Source organism: Psittacula echo (assembly GCF_963264785.1).
Source record: "Psittacula echo genome assembly, chromosome: 17".
Taxonomy (NCBI): Eukaryota; Metazoa; Chordata; class Aves; order Psittaciformes; family Psittacidae; genus Psittacula; species Psittacula echo.
In genome coordinates, this window is record NC_137753.1 from 7,675,897 (window position 1) to 7,682,046 (window position 6,150).

The window sequence follows — 6,150 nt, forward strand, 5'->3', positions numbered from 1 at the left end:
CCACTTACATCCCTGGTTATTGCTGCAAACACCTCCAAACCTGAAGCAGTCAGACAGCCAATCTCCACTCCAGGTCTGCCCAAGGCCGGTTTCTTTCTAGGAAAGTGTTTTCAGAAACAGATCAGCCATTTCTGTGCACAAGGTCCGGCAATACCCCAATACTGGACGTTGCACTCCACCTGCTTGTCTTAATGTGCTCAGGTTTTAACCTCAGGGCCAGGAGAAGACCTTGGTGCATGGAAAAATCGTTTTGCCCTTCCTGGTGCAGGACAAAAGAGACCACGCAGCGGGAGAAGGGATTCTTCTGCAGAGGAGGTGTCAGTGTGCACAAGGCGGATTTAAGCCAGTAGGAACTTACACTCATCATTGCTGCATTCCTACAACTCCCAGAGCTTTTCGTACCAACCCTATAGATTGCTTTTTCTGATAAAGGAAAAACAAAGCCTCTAAACAGTCTTGTTAACTCCTGAAAACGCTTAAAACCAATTGCAGATGTCAGAATCTCGCTGCCAAAAGGGTGGCTGAGTGTTCCCTGCTGCATTTTGTTCCATCACAAGTCATTTGTACAGACACAGGGACCTGCAGCTGATTGCCTTGTCAGAAGCTTTTGTGCAGAGGAGCTGTTACACTGTGCCCCTGGTGCTCCTTGCATCATTTGTTTTGCAGATGTGAGAGGGTTTAGCTTTGGGGACAGTAAGTTCAAAATCAGACCCACCAGAACACTTCTGTACCTTTAGATCCCACACCTCTGCCCTTGAGGCATTGAACTGCCTTTAGATGAGTTGGCTGCAGGGTGATGAGTGATGGTGGTAGAGGCTGGGTCAGGATGAAGCCATCAGGAGATGTCCAGGCTGGCAAGTACACCAAGCTCCCACTTCACACAGTTCCTCTAGCAGGGAGAGCTTGGCTTTTCTGCTCTTTGGGAGATGCTGGCCCTCTGCTGCTGCCCAATACAAGGCCAACCAAGCAGCACCCCCAGCCAAGCAGCATCAGCAGGAGCTATTTGCATGCTGCTTTCTTTTAATAAGGTGCCAATCCAGAGGCCTTGCACAAGACACCTCACGCTGATAGAAACTCCAAGCAACGTTTTGGTGCATCCTGGGAGCCATATGCAAGCTGTAGCATCCATCGGATAGCACCTGGGGACAAGGAGGCTTCAGCCCAGAGCATCCTACTTGGCTGCCCAGCTCCCAGCCCAGCCCTGCAGACAGAGAACCCACATGGAGCCATTGCGGGAAAACCACAGTGATGGGCAAGCAGCCACAGCAAGACATTGATTAACCCACACAGCTTCCAGCAGCGTGACTAAATCCCTGCCAATATCCAAGGAAACTTAGTAGTCTTCACTTGTGTTTTCCAAGTGGCTCCACTTCCCACCTTTGATAACCACCATGGGAGTGTGGTTTGCTGAAATAACTCCTGCTTATTTAAATGCCGCTGTAGGGATGCCCAACTGTGATCCATGGAAAGCTTTGGTCACGTGGCACCAGATTCTGTTCCTCCTTTCCAGCTGCAAATCGTGCTGAAGCAGCAACAGGAGTCAAACCAGCTCCTGCTCCATTCAGTACTTTCCAAAGGGGAATTTGTCCAAGTGCACAGTTGCTGTCCCAGCTGCAGGGGTGGTTGTGCTGTGGTTGCAAATTGGAAAGCGGAGAGGGGGCTTGGGGGAGGCAATCGATGCTTTTGAAGTAGGAAACCTCTGTATGATTGAGTGAGCGCATGATAAAGCCTGTCTCTTGCATGCTGGGTTGTCCTGTTGCAGCCCCTGTAAGGGTTAATAGCAAATGTCCTCATGAAGCAGAGTTTAAATAAGCTCAGGGGTATGGAGCATTAGGGAATGTGGAGCAGATCCCTATTAGAAGTGTTTTATCACAGCATTGCAGAGATCAGCTGGAAGGGAACTGAAAAGATCCCCTCACTGGATGCAGCTGGTACATTCAGGTCTCATCTGTGAATGAAAATTGATTGTTTAAGTGCTGCAGAATAAGCTGGTGCTTATAATAAGAATAAGCTCTGGGCCATTAAAGTCGGCCTAATGTTGATAATCTGCCACCTCTTGTTTCTGTGGGAGTGTGCAGGGGACTGGGACCTTCACCAGAAGCTGGTGTGAGCAGGGAGCAGGCACCCAGCCTTACCCACGCTCTGCAGGGCTGTGATCCACAGCTGTGGGTGCAGCACACAGATCTGGTCAAAGCACGGCCCTGCGTTGGGGGTTTCATACACTGTGAGCATCAAACATGAGGAACTTTGTACGCCTTCTCTGCAAAACAGGAGTCAAGTGCTTTACCCATCCTCCAAGGAAACACATCCAACTCTTTCAGGCCTCCTCCAACATCACAAGATGGATATTTAGAGCAGGAGCCTGAGCTGTGCCTGACAGTCGACAGGATTTCCCATGGAGATGAGCACCAGAGCTGACCACAGGCTTCAAACAAGAGCCATGGCCAAAAATGCTTTAAATTCCTGCTCAACCCAAAGGTTTCTCTCTTCTCGGAACTATTGTAACACCACAAAAAGTTCACAATTTTTGGAGTGATGACAGCACCTGCAGTAAGGATCTATTTCAAATTAGAGTGTTTCTAGAAAAGCAGCAGCTTGTGGAGGCAGCTTAGTCCACAGCATTTTCCTGCTCCAAATTTCTATCAGCTCCAGCAGCATTGGTATCCTCCATTTGCTCCAGAAACTTTGGTATATTTAATGCATTTTATTTACTTGCTATGAACTGATATAAAACTGGGTTGGTGGGTTGGGAAGCGTGCAGGTGAAAGTAATACCCCTTAGAAAAGGGGAAATGGTTTGAAGAGATAAACCTAATGAGATTAGCTTAAAGGGTAAGGGTTAGAGGGGCAGCCACAGAGATCAGCTGGGATGCTGGGAAAAGCATGGAGAAGAAATTGTTAGGAAGCTGATAAGGAATAAAGAGATCAAAGGTGATGTCTGCAAGGCCACAAAGTGGCAGGAAATGTGCATTTTTGAGTTGGAAGAAGAAAAGGAGTGATTTTTTGCACAGAATTACAGGAGCTACAGGGCTGACAGTAAGACTGCTGTTGAAAAAGGTAAGTATGAATTAGAAGAGAACTGTAAGATCATGAGACACGTGTCTTGGGTAAAGTGAATCAGCAGCATAGGGGGAAATTGTGGTTAAAGGGCATCACCTTGTGTCTTCTAAAAGTCTGTATTTCTACTGGATATGTAAAAGGAGACAAAATCCAGAGATAAAAAGCAGCTCAAGCATCAAATACGGTGTGTGGGACTGCAGGAAGGGTGACCCTGCTGTCTTCCAGGTAAATCCTTCATCACTTAATTATACACGTGCTGCCAGCAAAAGGCCTCTGGAAGTTTGTGTGTGGCTCTGCAAGAGGAAAGTGAGACCCACACGAATTAAATGTCCTCATTCTGTGATGGTTATGGGATAACTCAGCACTGCTCCCTGTGCAAACCCACCGGGTCAAGCTGAAACCAGCAGCCACTGTCCCCTCATGTTGGGCACTGCACCAGCTGAATGGAAGCTTCAAAGCAGAAGAACAGTCCCATCAAACCAAAATGACCCCCCTCCAGTGTGTGTTCAGGGATAACCAGATCTAAAAAGGTAAGAAGCTTCTCAGAGGATATTTGATTTTCTTCAAAGCACAAGAAGCTGAATAAGCAGCAGCAGGATGGGAAGCTTTAGGGATGAAACAGGAAGGAGCTCTGACATGGTGATCAGACATGGGGTGAAATTGAACGAGGCTCTAATTCTCCTTGAGCCAAGTGGGCTGTGCACCAAGAATGTATAAAAAGGCTTTTTAAAATGGATGCAAAAGTTGAGGTAGGAATGGAAAGGCAAAAATCCCACCAATAACTTGGGGTGACAACACCAGAGGTGAGGGCTAAATATAACCAGAGCTGAAGTTTGGAGCTACAGGTCACTGCTAAAACAGAATTTGGCAATATAGCAAGTGGGATGAGAACGTATCAGCAGAAGCTGATTTCATCATATAACATGCATAATGGGGCAAAAGTAATAAAAAAGGTAATAATAATCTGTGCTTTGTAACATATATGGCAGGTAGCTGTTAAGTAACGCAGGAGCAGTGCTTATTAAATAAAAAGCATTCATTTTAAGTAAAAAAAGGTGGCAAATGGGGAAATTATGTGTTGATGTAGGGTATGAAATTTAACAACAGCAGCCCCTGGGTTGGAGTTGCTGTGACCAGATGCATTTAAACCAGAAGCACAACAGGTTTCATGTGTGTAGCAGAACATGTAGCATTGCTCTGGCTACAGGGTGGAAATGGTAAATCACTTGCCATGCAAATTGTACAGCTACTCCTCAGGAGCAACAGCAACATCTCTCAATGATCTGGTTTAGACTGCAAGCAGAGCTGTACGGTCAACCCAGAGGCAAACCTGTGAAAGCTCCAGGGCTGTTGGAAGATATAATCAAGCTAACTGGTTTTCAGGACAAAAAAACCCATGAAGCAGTTGGAATCCTCCTAGAGCAGCACCTGGAGGGGCAGGAATGGGGCTGAAAATGTTCAGTGCTTACTTAAAGTGCTTAGTGCTTATTATAAGTATTTAATGATGACAGTGCTCTACACAATCACAGATTGACTCTGACAGCAGCCTCCTGCTGAAGCAGGACTCTCTGGGGATGGATCTCCCTGTCCTGTGCTGTTTGTATCACTGAATCTCAAACTAATTTGTGTTAGAAGGGACTTTAAAGGTCATCCACTTTCAACCCCCTGCCATGGGCAGGGACCCCTTCCACTGGAGCAGCTTGCTCCAAGCCCCTGCGTCCAACCTGGCCTTGAACACTGCCAGGGATGGGGCAGCCACAGCTTCTCTGGGCACCCTGGGCCAGCGCCTCAGCACCCTTCACAGGGAAGAGCTTCTGCCTGAGAGCTCATCTCACAGCATCTCCATAGCCTCCTCTGGACTCACTCCAGCAGCTCCATGCCCCACAACTTCACTCCTGTCACCAGCATACAGCATGCAGCACCAAGGGAATGGGGAAGAAGACACCAATGACACAAGCGGAAAACCAGGCCAGAGGAGATGGAACAATGGGGTTTGGTCCTGCTGCAGGACTCAGCTGCCTCTCCTAGATGAAGTATTTTTGCAAGAGCCCACCATGGTCAGGCAGCGTGTGGCTGTTCAGGAATGTGCAGGGCCCACAGCTCTGCTCTGGGGTGGATTTTGAGGTAAAAACCAGGGAAGGAGACAAGAAAAGCTTTTCTCCTCCTCTGCATCTCTGTGGCTCAGCCAGCACAGGTGCTGGGTTTTGCACAAAGGCTTGCAGTGAGCAGGGGGAGGGCAGCTGGGGTGATTTCATCTTTTCCTGCTTGGAGCCTTAAAAGCCAGCAGTAAAGGAGAACATTCCCCCTCAGTCCCCTCTCCTCCACCTCCCAATCCCTCCCCTCCTGCCAGAGAGGCACCGCAAGGGGAGGAAAGGCCAAAGAACACATTTTCCTGCAGTTGCATGGAATGTTTAGCAAAGTGGAGCCATCTGGCTAAGGCGCTTCCAGGGCTGATCGGTGCAGGAGACAAAGGACTGTATGAAAGCAAAGCATCACAGAGGTAATCTGGAGTGGAGAAGACACCGAGCAGGGCCAGGCCTTGGTCACAACAGCTTGGCTTTGGGAAGCAATGTCCTCAGGTGTAGTACAGCTACAGCAGGCACCTTAGTGGGGGAAAAAGCTGAGGTAAGAACCAGCCAAGGCACTATTACAGAAACAAGACACCTCCACAATGCTTTGAATGATGTTAGTGCTTCTAAAAAGTGCTCACAGAGGGGCTTCCCATCACAAGAAGTGCCCAGATAAATGTGTTGCTGCCCATACAGCCTTGAAATCTTAGAAACAGGATGGAGAAGGAGAGGTTGGCAATGCACAAGGTAAGGACAATGTGCAGAAAACAAAGATGAAAAACTGCTTCGGCAAGATGAAGAGTTCTGTGGCATGTTTGGAGGCAGCTTCTAGAATGCTTATGGCAGAAAATAGGAAAGGGAACTGAGGATTTGTACCTTAAACTCAAGTGAAGGGGAAGTAGAGGGATTTGGGGGTGAGATAAAAAAGCCTACCCATAGTTCTAGCCAAAACAATACAGAAACAAACCTGGAGCATGAGGTATGCAAAGAGAGCTGGTGTTCATTACTTCTCAGTGTACTCT